Here is a 14,033-nt window from a genome sequence, read left to right as displayed (position 1 = left end):
ACTTGATGTATCTTGGTTCTTGTTTTCTCCCCATTTCCCTGTCCTCCCTTCGCCCCCTCCTCTCTTCCCCATTTATAGACTTTGTTTCCATTTTTTCACATTTTTTTCTTTTTCATTTCCTTTCCCCTCTCCTCCCCTCCCCACTTCCCCTTTAGCCATTTTCACACTCCCAATTATACCATTTGAACCTTATTTACACTTTTAATTTTTCACACCAGAGAAACTATTTCGTATTTACTCAAGTGTATCCTGTGAGAATTTCTTGTTGTGCTTCTGTCCCGATCCAAAGATTAGGTGGGCACACTTGATTGGCTGAGGGAAGGTCATGTGCCCACTCCTCATCACTAGGGTGCTGAGTTGCTATGAGAGACCAGTTGTCCTCCCACCAAGACTGATACAGCAGGGAATTCTCCAAACAAGAGGTACTTCAAATGCTGAGTTCCTCAAATAGGAAAAAAAGAAAAGAGACAAGAGGAGGAGGAAGAGAAAGGGAAGGAGAAATCACATGCTACACATGGTCTATGATTTGGCCCTTTGCTCCAGCCCATCCCCAACCCCCAGCATGTATCTTGTCCCCTCCATCTCTACATTCCAACTATGTGGTCCTTCCCTGAGACACCTACCCTATAAGGCTCTTCCCTCTGACTGCAGTGTTCCTGTCACCACCCCATGCACCCCCTCCCTGCTCCCAGTCTACACAGTGTCGGCGTACTGCCAAGAAAAGGATGGTGTGTCCAGGGGAATCCAAGCAGAGATCCATTTTCTAGGTGTGGACACTGTGAAGGAAACCAGTCAACTGTGTGAAGCACCATGAGCTAGCAACACAGGAAGCTCTCATCACCCTCACCTAACGGAGTAAGGAGACGGTTCCTGGATCCAGAGAAAATAGCTGTAGGCTGTAGCGCAGAACTCCGTCTACATCCTGGCAAAGGAGGGAAAGAGCATTCCGATCACACTTTGCTCCTACCCTCCATCTCTTGCACATGCCTCTCCTTGGCAAACCCAGCCTGGGAGCAGAGGGACAGAGCGGGGTTGAGGAAAGACCGGTGTAGGCATGGAAGCTGTATCGGAAATGAATCCAGAGTGGCCAGGGTCCTTTGTTTTAAGTCCTCTTTCTTAACAGTACTTAATTCTTTCAGGAATTTTACCATCATAAGTGGTTTTTAAAAATGTGTGTGTGTGATACTAGGGATTAAACCCAGGGAGTACTGAGCTATATTCTCAGACTTTTTTTTTTTTTTTTAATTTTACAACAGGGTCTAAGTTGCCCATACTGGCTTCAAATTTACAATCTTCCTGATCACTGCAAGTTTGAAACCAGCCTGGGCTACATAGTGAGTTCAAGGTTGAACTGCACGGCGAGGACCTGTCTCCCAAAAAAACGGATACAAATTGCAAATCCTACTGCTTTAGCTTCCTGAGTAGCTGGGACCACAGGTGTATGACATGATACCCAGATTTAAAATTATTTTCTATTAGTAGATTGTAAATTCTTTGAGATCAAGGATTGTATGTCTTTTAAAAAAATTTTTATTAGTACATGTTTGCAATACATGATGCTTACATTCATCATGGAAAGCTTGTGTACACGTAGTATACAAACACAGCTTAATCCTTTTCACTTCCCTTTCCTCTCCTCTCCCTCCCCTCTCCTTCTGTCTATTGGCTCTCTCACTATTTGCATCTGTCTTTTCTTACCAGTGTTTCTGCAGGAGCCAACATAACTGGTACAGTGAAAGGCCTCAGTCGACGTTTTTGATGTAATGAAGATATGTGGAACATGGGAGACTATGCTTTAAATAGATTTATGGTGTTTTTGTTTGGGTGTTGGGGATTGAACCAATCATGCTATTTAAGCTCTCTACTACTGAGGTATGGCCTGCCCAGCTCCTAAATAGTTTAATTCCCACCAGATTCAGGGTCATACACCTGTACTCCCAGCTACTGAAGAGGCCAAGATGAGAGGATCATCACAACTTTGAGTCCAGGCAGGCAACATAGTATGACCTATCTTACAAAAATTAATTTGTGATTTTATCATAATTTGTGATGTATAATGATTGCACCATTTGATAAAGTTTTAAGAGGTAGTATAATTTTGGGGTCTTTGATAGCTAGAATAAAGAAAAAATGCTTTCCTGTTTTCTTGAAAACCAGGTTATTTCTCAGTTTTCTTTGTGTCTACCCATCAAAATGGACTTCGGTTGGGTGTGGTGGTACATGTGTATAATCCCAACTACTGAGGAGGCTGAGACAGGAGAATCCCATTTGAGGCCAGGTTGGACAACTTAATGAGATCCTGTCTTAAAATAAAATGAAAAAAGATGGGGATGTAGCTCAGTGGTAACTCCGATGTAGCTCAGGTAGAGCCCTGAGTTCAAATCCCATACTGAAAAAACAAATAATAAAATAAAATGTCATTCAATTGCAGCGTCTCTGAGAACCTGATTAGGATGAATTAAAAGTCCTCCCATGGATCCCGCTTCTTTTTCTCTCCCTGTGTCACACTAGGGATTGAACCCAGAGACTTCACACAGCTATTTTCCCAGCCCTTTTTATTTTGAGACAAGATTTTAGTAAATTGCTAAATCCAAAGTTTCTTTTGCCCAGTTAACTTTTCTAGTTAGTTTATTGGGAGCTCATTCCAGTGTACAGGTAAAAAGCTAACTTAGGTTTCACGATAATCAGAAAGTCTGAACCACAATGTACAATAAACATTTCAATCTAAACCTCTTTGACTTTGTGCTGTGCTAAAGTATGTCTTGAAACAGACATAATGCCATATGGTGAATGACACATGATACACGACAATCTCTATTCATATAGAAAATATGCTAATGATATCCTGTACAGGAAGTGAAAGTAGAACCAGATTTACTTTTTCTATGTTGGTTTATCTGGTATCAGCATCTAAAAATACTAATTTCCAGAGTCACAGTGGGAATAAAACCGAGAGCCACAGAAAAGGCTGATGTGAGCCGGGCGTGGTAGCACACGCCTGTAATCCCAGCACTTGGGAGACTGAGGCAGGAGGATTGCTGTGAGTTTGAGGCCAGCCTGGGATACTTAGTGAGTTCATGGGCTGGGGATGTAGGTCAGTGGTGCTGTACCTGTCTGGCAAGCACAAGGCCTGAGTTTGATTTCCAGTACTGGAAAAAACCAAAACCAAAAACCACCATAGTTGAGTTCAAGGCCAGCCTGAACCATATAATGAGACCCTGTCTCAAAAAGGAGAAGGCAGAGAAGGAGGAGGAGAAGGAAGAAAAGAAGAAATGGCTGATGTTTTAAACCAGATACAAAAAAATCCACCTCCATGATCAGGTGAGAGTCAAGGCAATTGGGGCTAACAGAAGACATTTTAGAGACACCACTGAATTCTACCAAGTGAGTGAAGCCCAAGCTCCACTCTGGTCCAAAGAATTTGGACTGCCTATGGGAATATAGACATTCATGTAGCCATGTAGACTGTGCTTACATTTACTGGCTAGGGCTCTATCAGGCCAATGCTCCATTTTTATAAAGTATTTTGCAATATCTTTTACTATCCTGAAATAGAACTCATAAATAAGGAAACTTACACAAAACATTTTAAAACCAACATAATGATTTAAATATGTAAATAAAGAATGAGTAAAATACATTTTCAATAAATATCACATTCTGGTGGAGTGCTGCACACCTATAATCCCAGCACTTGGCAGGCTGAGGCAGGCGGATTGCTACAACTTCAAGGCCAGCCTGGGCTACACAGTGAGAGCCTGTCTCAAAAACACACACTCACACAAATAATTTTAATGTTCTGGGACTATAGCTCAGTGCTTGAATGTTTGCCTAGCAGGTTTAAAGCCCTGGGTTCAATCTCTATTACAGAAAACAGCAATGACAATAAAAAAACTTAATCCACAAACAAATTTTTGACGTTTTTGATATATAACAAGTTTGTCATGTACAAACTGCAAAACATCTAGCATCTCTGGCCCCTTTTCATTCAATGCCAGTAGTGTACTCCAATCATTTTACCAAACCAGAATGGGTCTTCAAGTTTCCAAAATGCCACAGGGTATATAATGTCTCTTCTGTTGAGAATTGCTAGGCTGAAGGATTCAGTCATCAGTTTTCTGACCATGATGGTAATCGTTGTGACACTGACATTCTAAACTTTCTTTTGATTGGTGCAATTCTTTGTGGCAGCCCTAGAAACAGAATCCTTCTAATTAAAAAAAAAAAAAAAAAAAAAGTTTGTGGAAAAGATAGTGGAGCAGCTCACCCTACTGAAGGAATAGCTGAACAAGCAACCCTCAGGGTATCATTTAGGATTAAATTCCAGTAAACAGAATAGGAAACCCAAAAGAAAAGTGGCTTAAACAAGATAGAATTTTAATTCTCTTTCACACACACTGCACCTGGGATGAGAAGGACAGAGCAGATACGGCTGGCACAGTGCAGTGAAGTCCCCAGAGACAGAGGCTCCTTCTGCTTCAGCTCCACCTCCCTTAGGACGTGGCTCTGGTTCCTAGGTCTAAGATGGCAACAGAATACGAAACTGGATGAAAAATACAGCTGTCTCAGACACTTTCCTCTTTGCTGGGACAAAATACCCGATTTAAAAGAGATTTATTTTGGCTCAAGTTTTTGGAAGTATTTATCCTTGCAGGGTCAGTGGAAAGTCCTGAGTGGAGAAAAATTGTTCACATCGTAGTAGCAGGGAAGCAGAGAAAGAAAGGAGGAGCCAGAAGAGAAACCCTTTAGGGTCACACCCCCAGTGACCTTTTGTTTCAGCCAGGCCCCACCTCCTAACAGCAAGTCATCTCTTGTGCCCCCTCCATATCCCAGTCACCTTCCAGGGGCGGGGCCTCAGACCAAATGAGGCTCTTGGGAATATCTAGATGTAAACCTTGACAGCAGCAAAGGCCATGTATCTGCAGTAGCGTCTGCAGGAGACTGATTCCAGGTACCCCCGGCTGTCAAAATCTGTGGGAGCTCAAGTCTCCTGTGGGAAAGCGTAGGTTTGTGTATAACTTAGGTATATGCTTTAAATGATATGTAACGGTAGAGTGCTTACCAAGAAAGCACAGTAAAGGCTACTTAAATAGTTGTCATGTTGTATTGTTTAGAGAATAAAACAATACAAAAAAGTCTATATAAGGTCAGCACAGAAGCACTTTTCTCCTAATAGTTTTGATCCACAGTTGTGTGAATCTGCAGATATAGAGGGAAAACTGTGTGTGTGCATAAATGTGTGCATGTGTATGTGTTGTGGTTCTGGAGATTAAACCCAGGGCCTTTACACTGAACTACATCCCAGCCCTCTTTTATTAAAATTTCAAAACAGGGTCTCATTTTGTTGTAAATTGCCCAGGCTGGGCTTGAACTTGCAACTCTCCTGCCTCTGCCTCCCACAGTGCTGAGAATACAGGCAAGCACCACCACACTCAGCTCTGTGTTGTATCTTTTTGGGAAAGTTCACAGGTACTTCCACAAGACAATTCCATTTAGATTTCACGGGCCAAAACTTAGTCACATGGCTGTGCCTAACTGCAGGAAAGCTGGGAAGTAAAGTGTTTATTCTGGGACCAATTGAAAATTCTATTACTAAAGAAGACAAGCACATGGATATTGGGTTACAAACTAATGCTCAATGCCCTACTTAGATAGAAAGGTATCAGAATAGCTGCTGGTCTCAGTGACAGCAAGTCTGTGCACATTCAAACTTGCAGCATGAGGACTTTAGGACTATGTCCTGCTGTAATCCCTCTGCACACTTGGCTGCTTAGCCTTCTTTGGGGTGGTACACTGGAGAATAGCTCCCCACAATACTCCACGAACCTTGAGCCAGGTGTGGTGGCACACGCCTGTAATCCCAGCACTTAGGAGACTGAGGCAGGAGGACCTCTGTGAGTTTGAGACCAGCTTGGGCTACATAGTGAGTTCCAGGCCAATCTCAACTACACAGGGAGACCCTGTCTCAAAAAACTTCCAGGAACCTGTGAACATGTTTCCTCACATGGTAAAATGGGCTTTGAAGGTGTGATTAAATTAAGGCTTTTCAGCAAAGAAGGGCAGCCTGTTAGTCAGGTTTTCATTACTGCAACAAAAATACCTGAGAGAATTAATTTACAGGAAAAGATTTATTTTGGCTCATGATTTCAGAGACTTCAATCCACGGTCACTTAGCCCACACTGCCTTTGGGCTTCTGCATCATGGTGGGGAGGACACGGCAGCAGAAACTGCTCACCTTGGGGTGGCGGTAGAGATTGGGGTATCAATACCCCCTTCGAGGGCACACCGCCCATGACCTAACTTCCTTCAATAGGTGTCACCTCCTAAAGGTTCCACCACCTCCAGAGGACACCATTAATCTTCAACCCAAGAGTCTTCTGGGGACATTTAAGATCCAAACCAAAACAGGCAGCCTCTACAAGTGGAAAAAGCAAAGAAACAAATTCTTCACTGAAGCCTTCAGAAAGAACTGACCTAGATTTCACACTTCAGGCATCTAGAACTGTGTGTGCGCGAGTGTGTGTGTGTGTGTGTGTGTGTGTGTGTGTGTGTGTTGTTTTAAGCCACATTCATGGTAATTTGTTACAAAAGTAGGACACTAACATAGTTGGTAACTATTTTCTGAGCCTGATTCTACAACTTTCTCACAACTTCCATGAACTACCTGATGTGTTCCCAATAGATCCTTTCCTGGTAAAACTAATCAGAGTTGATTTCCAGTATGTCCAATAAAGGACCCAGGCCAGTATGATTACAGGTTGACCCTCTGAGGTTCCCTGGTAAGAAAACCTAGGACCATCAGCGCCTTGGTCTCCATTTGCCTCTGCTCAGCAGTCACACTACCGTGACAGGGATCCCTTTTCCAGGTTACAGTCCTTGCCCGCTCTGTGGTCAGAGGGCTGAGGCTTGTGACTGGCAGCCCCCCAGAACCACACAGATTAGGAGAAAGGCTGGTTTGCCCAAAGCAGTGAGATAAGTGTTTTTACCAGAGGAAAGAGGAAAATGATAGTGGTCAGTTGACAGCAACCCATTGTAATTAACTTAATATAAAAGGCATAAAAGGCATCTTCGTGTCCATGAGTCAGATTGCAAAAAAGAAGAAGAGGAACTTTCAGTTAAATATGGTAAATTAAATGTGCTTGTCTATTATTTTTTCCCCTGAAATTTCACACAAAAACACACACACACACACACACACACACACACACACACACAGACACAAATGGTTTTTAATCCCAAAAGTACACATAGGACATGAACATCAGCATCAGCAAACCAAACAAACCACAAAGCTTTGAAAACTATGAAACAGATGGAAAAATTATAATTGACCTTTTTTTGTTTGGTTTTTTGATTTTTTGGTACTGGGGATCGAACTCGGGTCCTTATGCTTACAAGGCAAGCAAAAGAACCACTGAGCTAAGTCCTCAGCCCTATAACTGACCTTGTTAAGCAAATGAAGCAAGACCTCAGCCTTCCAAGAGGTGGAGACCAAGAGGCAGCCAGCCATTCTATCCTGGTCACTGAGAGGCTGAGGACTGGGGGGCATCAGTGCTTCTGTGTGTGAGATGCAGGCTTCCTGCCTCATAGATGTAGGTGGACAGAGAATCTGATAAAATCCAGTAATGTAAATATAAAATATATTCAAACAGATTAATCGGTATGCTCTATGTACCTCTAGAGAAAATTAATATATCAAATATTTAAAATATAAGCAGATAACCCAAAACTATAAAATATTTGATCAAAGCCTCCAATATCAGCAGTTAATCCCAAAGAAAACTAAGACAATGCAAAGATCAAAACAAGATCATGAAACAAACAAACAAATCTCAATAAAAGGGTTAGAAGACAGTGCCAGGTTTGGTGGCACACGCCTGTAATCCCAGCACTCAGGAGGCTGAGGCAGGAGGATTGCTGTGAGTTCTAGACAAGCCTGGGCTACATAGTGAGTTTCAGGTCAGTCTCAACTACATATGAAACCCTGTCTCAAAAAAAAAAAAAAAAAAGAAACAAAAAATAAATAAATAAAAAAGGGTTAGAAGACAAAATGAAAGAAATCAAAAGTTAAAAACAATGAACAATAGAGGAAACTACGGTATTCCACAGTGACCAACATCTGAGCAACAGGGTATCTAGACAGTGAAAATTGGAAATTATCAAATAAATCAAACAAGAAAATTTTGTTTTATACATGTTAATTTACCACATTTATTTTACTATACCTGTTTGGCACCAAATGAAAAGTCTCCCCTTGGCAGGGTGTGTTGGCGAATGTCTATATTTCCATATACTCAGGAGGCTGAGGCAGGAGGACTGTAAGTTCAAAGCTACCCTGAACAATTTAGCAAGACTCTGTCTCAGAATTTTTTGACACCGCCACCCACCTCTGTGCTGGTGCAGTCCTCACTTGCTCTGCTCAGCCTGGGTGTGGATAGCACTCAATCCTCACTAAAAGCTAACCTCCTGTGTGTCACCCAGGGCCTCCTCTGCTTTGAATCCTCATCTGAGTTAATTTCCACATTTTATGCTATGCTAAATATTTTATATTCTATAAACAGCACAACAGTGTTGTATATATTTTATTAACAACAAACATGTCTGTGTGTGTGTGTGTGTGTGTGTGTGTTATGGTAAAAAAGCTTATAAATTACAACCCAATAATCTATAGTAAATATGTATAGTTTGTATCTAATACAATGATGTTTTTGTTTTTGTTTGTAGTTCTAGGAAATGCACCCAAAGCCTGTGCACTGAGCTACATTCGTAGCCCTCTTTTATTTTTTATTTTGATACAGGGTCTTAATTGCTAAGTTGCTCAGGCTGAGTTCAAACTTGTGATCCTCCTGCCCCAGCTTCCCAGAATGCATAGATTACAGGTATGCACCACAATGTGTGGCTAAATATACTTTTCTGGTACACAAAACATTCTGTCAATCTTTTAGTATGTACATAACAGTAAACAACTTTCATAGAATTAATCAATCATAGGCTCAATGTTCATTATATGAATAAAAATTAATCACAGGAAATCCCCAGGGTCAGGTTACAAAGTTATCTCAATAAGTAATCAGTCTAAGTCATTTTGGTGGCTAATGTCTGTAATCCCAACATTTGGGATGCTGAGACAGGAGGACTGTGAGTTTGAGGCTAGCCTGGATTAACTAGCACAACCTTGTCTCAAAAAACAGGAACAAAAGAGGAAGACACCAGATGTGATCCCACTTAGGAGGCTGAGGCAGGAGGATCACTGCTAGTTCAAGTTCAGCAGGGGCTACATAGTGATTTCCAAGCCAGTCTAAACTACTTAGGGAGACCCTGTCTCGAAAAACTAAAAAAGAAAGGAAAAGAAATAAATTTAGGTAGTCTAGTTTACTGTTCAAGTAAAAATTCAAATCCCCTCTTACCAACCCAAGTACTTGGTGGAGAGGCATACTCAAAAGCTATTTTACATGAATCACTTGGATAAGAGCTATAATCATTTAATTTTGCAAATGAGGTTGGTTTTTTTACTGTAAGGAAGGTTTCAGCAAATCACTTTTTTTTTTTTTTTTTTTTGCTACCAGGGAGCGAACTCAGGACCTTGCACTTGTGGAACCAGTGAGCTAAATCCCCAGCCCTGGAAAATTACTTTTTAAAATTCTTAGTGCAGAAATCAATAGGTAATAGAACTTTTTAAAGTACACTTTATAGCTGGCAACTAATAAGCCTTCAGGCACAACATGCATTATGCTTACTATTTCCTAAATAAAAGCCTGAACCAAAATGAGCAGAAAACATTTTATCAGGAAAATAAGAATTAACTTGAAATCAGAACTAGTCTAGGGTCAAGTTACAAAGTTATCGCAATAACTTTAGCGCCATCACTAAAAATATACATAAACACAGGGAGGGATACCATTCAACCAAAGAATTGTGTTTTGTTTTGTTTTGGGTTTTTTTTTTGCAATATCAGGGATCAAACTCAGGACCCTGAGCTTGTGAGGCAGGTACAGTGCCACTGAGCTAAAACCCCAGCCCTAAGAATTCTGTTTATTTAACCACTTAGATTTCAAGAACACATTCTTAGCACAAGAAAAAAATAATTTTTCCTTGCAAGCACCAGGTCCCAAGTTCCATCCCAGACCAAAAAATAATAATTTAAATATAAGTTTTTGGTTTTTTTTGAGACAGGGTCTTGCGATGCAGTTCATGCTGGCCTTGAACACACTATGTAGCCCAGGGTGGCCTGGATCTCACAGCAATCTTCCTGCCTCAGCCTCCTGAGTGCTGGAACTACAGGCCCGGTTTATGCTGCTTTTTTAAAATTTATGTTTATTTATTTTTGTGACACTGGAGATAAGAGCCCAAGACCTTGCCTATGCTAGGTAAGTGCTCTACCACTGAGCTATGCCACCAGTCCCTGTACTCTTCTTAAATTCAATGAGCATGTGCCATTACCAATGAAATGATAAACTTTACATTGGATTATAGATGTTGACAAACCTGTGTATAAAACATACGATTTCTGCTTGGCGTGGAACATGCCTGTAATCCTAGCCATTCAGGAGGCTGATGCAGGAGAATCGCAATCACAGCCTGAGAAACTTAGAGACCCTGTCTCGAAAATGAAAGAGTTGAGGGTGTACTTTAGTTGCAGAGTGCTTGTCCAGCATGCACAAGGCTCTGGATTCAAGCCCTTTTATCACAGAAGGAGGAGAAGGAAGCGGGCAGGGGAAGGAGAGGAAGAAGGAAAAGGTGAGGAGGAAAGAGAAGAAAGTCTTCTCAGATCATTTCCTTTCTAAGTACATGTTTGTGGCACATGTTTACCTGCCTTCTGGGGTGTTGGTACGTGATAAACCCTGATTCCTTTTGCGGGGGGGACTGGGGATTGAACTCAAGTCCTTGCGCTTGCGAGGCAGTTGCCAGAACCACTGAGCCAAATCCCCACCCATTCCTTTATTCCTTTCCTTTCCTTTTCTCCCTACTCCATTCATCTCCTGATCCCTTTCCTCTTCGAGAAAGAGCAGTCTTCCTACTTCCTATTATCTTTTATTTTTCTCTTTATTTATACTTTGAGGTTCTCATACAACAGAAACCATGTGACATTTAAGCTTCTGTGTCTGATTTATTTCACCTAACATTAGGGTCTTAAGGTGCAACAAGGGCAATAAGAAATTATTTTACTTGAATGGTATCCTTATGACAGTTAACTGGTTGTGTTCACTTGAGTAAGAAACACCCAACTGAATTGGATCAGTGTGGTTCAGAGGATTTACCGAAGATGGAAGACCCACCCTAGGGTGGCCTGCTGCCTGCATGGTATCAAGGGGAAACGAAAAAGGAAGGCTTATTTCTGTTTCTTTCCAGACTTCGCCTTCACTTTGTCTCCTGGCTTCCAGAACAGACCCCTTGGCCTCCTAATACTGACTCGCACGAAGTACAGTGAGCTCCAGGCCTTCAGCTGGTAACGACGGGCAGTGATGTCAGAAGCACTGCCCATGTCGCTAGGCCACAAGTGCTAAGTGCAGCCTATAGGTCAATAAGCTCAGGATGTCCAGCCTGGGTAGTGGCCCGTCATTCCACAAGTGCTTACCAGGTTCCATCACTAACCTTTGTCAAGGCAGTCTTACGTTCAAGCTGACAGAAGGAAGGGACCAGCTCTTTTTCTTGCTCCCTGAAGAATCTTTCAATCTGGATATCTCTCTTGAAGTCAGCTGTATCAATCCAGAAAAAGCATGCATTTTGGAATCAGAAGGATTTTGCTTTAGATAATGTGCTTAACTTATTTGCACTTCAGTTTCTATGCCTATAAGAGAAGTAACATCTGGGCCGGGGATTTAGCTCAGCGGTTCCACCGCCTGCCTTGCAAGCGCAAGGACCTGAGTTTGATCCCCAATACCAAAAAAAAAAGAGAGAGAGAGAGAGAAATAATATCTACACTACATCTATGAGGAGCCAGCGTATCTACATTATACTGCTGTGTATTTATCACAATGTCGATTATAAAATGTATAATTAATTTCAGTTTGTGCTCTCTGCCTGACTTTAGAATTACACTCATAATTGGACAGCTAGGAGCTTTGCTCTCACTGCCAGCGTAGGCCTGGATGGAGTCAGATGCACCAGGGTTCCAATTTAACCTGCTATATCTTAACTTCTGTACTTAGGAAAATCAGTTAACTTCTCTTAGCCTCCCTATTTTTCCTTTTTTTTTTTGGTTTTTGAGACAGGGTCTCACTATGTAATTGAGACTTGACCTGGAACTAACTATGTAGCCCAGGCTGGTCTCAAACTCACAGCGATCCTCCTGCCTCAGCCTCCCAAGTGCTGGGATTACAGGTGTGCATCACCACACTGGGCTCTATTTTTCCATTTTTAAAACAAGGAAAAAAGGGCCGGAGATGTAGTTCAGTGGTTTCGCCACCTGCCTCGCAAGTGTAAGGACCTGAGTTCAATTCCCAGTACCCCCCCCCGAAAAAAAACAAAAACAAGGAGAAAAAGCTGGGTGTGGTGGTGCACACCTGTAATCTCAGCACTCACCAGGCCAAGGCAGGAGAATCGATCGCTGAGTTCAAGACCAGCCTGGGCTATATAGTGAGTTCCAGGTCAGTCTCCACTACATAGTGAGACCGTCTCAAAAAACCAATAAATAAATAAAATAAGGGAAAAATTTTTTTCTCCCTAATTCACAAGGATTTTTGTGGCATGAAACTGGACAATCTATGTCAAAATGCCTTTTAAATAACAGAATGCAAAAGTAAGCTATTTTTATTATCAGTATTAATATTATAGGTAATAGAATTCTTATGACCAATATTTAATTTTAGTATTCCTCACAGATAATTTATGGGGGGGGAATTACCTCCTTCAAGAAAAGCTAGTTATCTCATAGCCACTCTTTTTTATATTGAAAAACAATTAAAATACACCTTTTAATCTGTTTGCTACATTAGTAATTTTTTGGACAAATCTCCATATTTAGCTTTCTTTTCTTCTTTTTTCAATACTGGGGATTGAACTCAGGAGCCTTGCACATGCTATGCAAGCACTCTACCTCTAAGTTACTTCTCAACCCCTTTTTAAAAATCTTTGATTATGTCTGCCTTGCAGGTCCTGAGTTTGATCCCCAGTACCAGGGTGGGGGGTGACATTTCTTTTTATTTGAGACAAGGTCTAGCTGAATTGCCTAGGCTGTCCTCCAACCTCCAATTGTCCTGCCTCTGCCTCCTGTGTAGCTGGGATTATAGGTGTGTGCCACCAAGGCCAGTTTGGCTTTCTTATTTATACAGCAATTCCTACCTGACTTGGTTACTAGGACAAATACAGAAACATTGAGATGTCAGATTTTTTAAAAAGGAGTCACCTGCATTCAGATGAGTTATTCAAGTTCTTTACCTATGATGTTGTGGACAATGATCTTTTGTTAGTGACTCAACTATTTACAATTTGGCAACAGCTTTGCAAATTTAGGCACTTAAAGCCTTTTTTAAAACACATGAGCTAAGGTGGGGCATTTAGCTCAGTGGCACTGCACCTGCCTCACCAGCACAAGGTCCTGAGTTCAATCCCTGGTATTGGAAAAAAAATATTTTTAAACACAAAATATGTGAATGTACTTAATGGTGCTGAACTGTACACTAAATACTGGTCAGGGGTAGGGGTAGCTCAGTAATAGAGCCCGTGTATAGCATATGCAAAGCACGGGATCGATCCCCAATACCAAAGAGAAAACAAAAGTTGAAATAGTAAACTTTGTTATGTAGACTTTACCACAATGAAAAATTAAATAAAATATAAATTTATGGGGAATTGAGATGGATGGGCCTGAAGCTCAGCGATAAAGCACTGAGTGTGGGTGAGGCCCTAAGTTTGATCCTCAGCACTGTCCCCCCCAAAAATCACAACACATTTATCAGATTATTTCTAGGGATCTAAATGATGGAGTGAAATTCAAGGCTAAAATATTTTCTCTTGGGTTTTTTGTTTTTGTTTTTGTCATCCTGGGGATCAAACTCCTTCTAGGGAAGCACTCTCCCATTGAGCTACATCA

At 41.4% G+C, this 14,033-nt stretch overlaps 1 protein-coding gene across 1 annotated transcript in view; it reads right to left on the bottom strand.

Moving 5' to 3' along the window:
* Acyp2 (acylphosphatase 2) overlaps positions 1–11,621 on the bottom strand; it is a 227,515-nt gene extending 215,894 nt beyond the window's left edge. Inside the window, exon 1 of the mRNA XM_033764005.1 lies at positions 11,594–11,621. The gene's annotated coding sequence lies outside the window, so the exon portion shown is untranslated. The remainder of the gene's footprint in view (positions 1–11,593) is intronic.
* Between the last annotated feature and the right edge of the window lie 2,412 nt (positions 11,622–14,033).

This window comes from Fukomys damarensis, unplaced genomic scaffold (genome assembly GCF_012274545.1).
Source record: "Fukomys damarensis isolate Sample0158 unplaced genomic scaffold, DMR_v1.0_HiC HiC_scaffold_2, whole genome shotgun sequence".
NCBI classification, from domain to species: domain Eukaryota; kingdom Metazoa; phylum Chordata; class Mammalia; order Rodentia; family Bathyergidae; genus Fukomys; species Fukomys damarensis.
The sequence above is the reverse complement of the archived record's forward strand: the minus strand, read 5'-3'. Positions and strand labels throughout refer to the sequence as shown.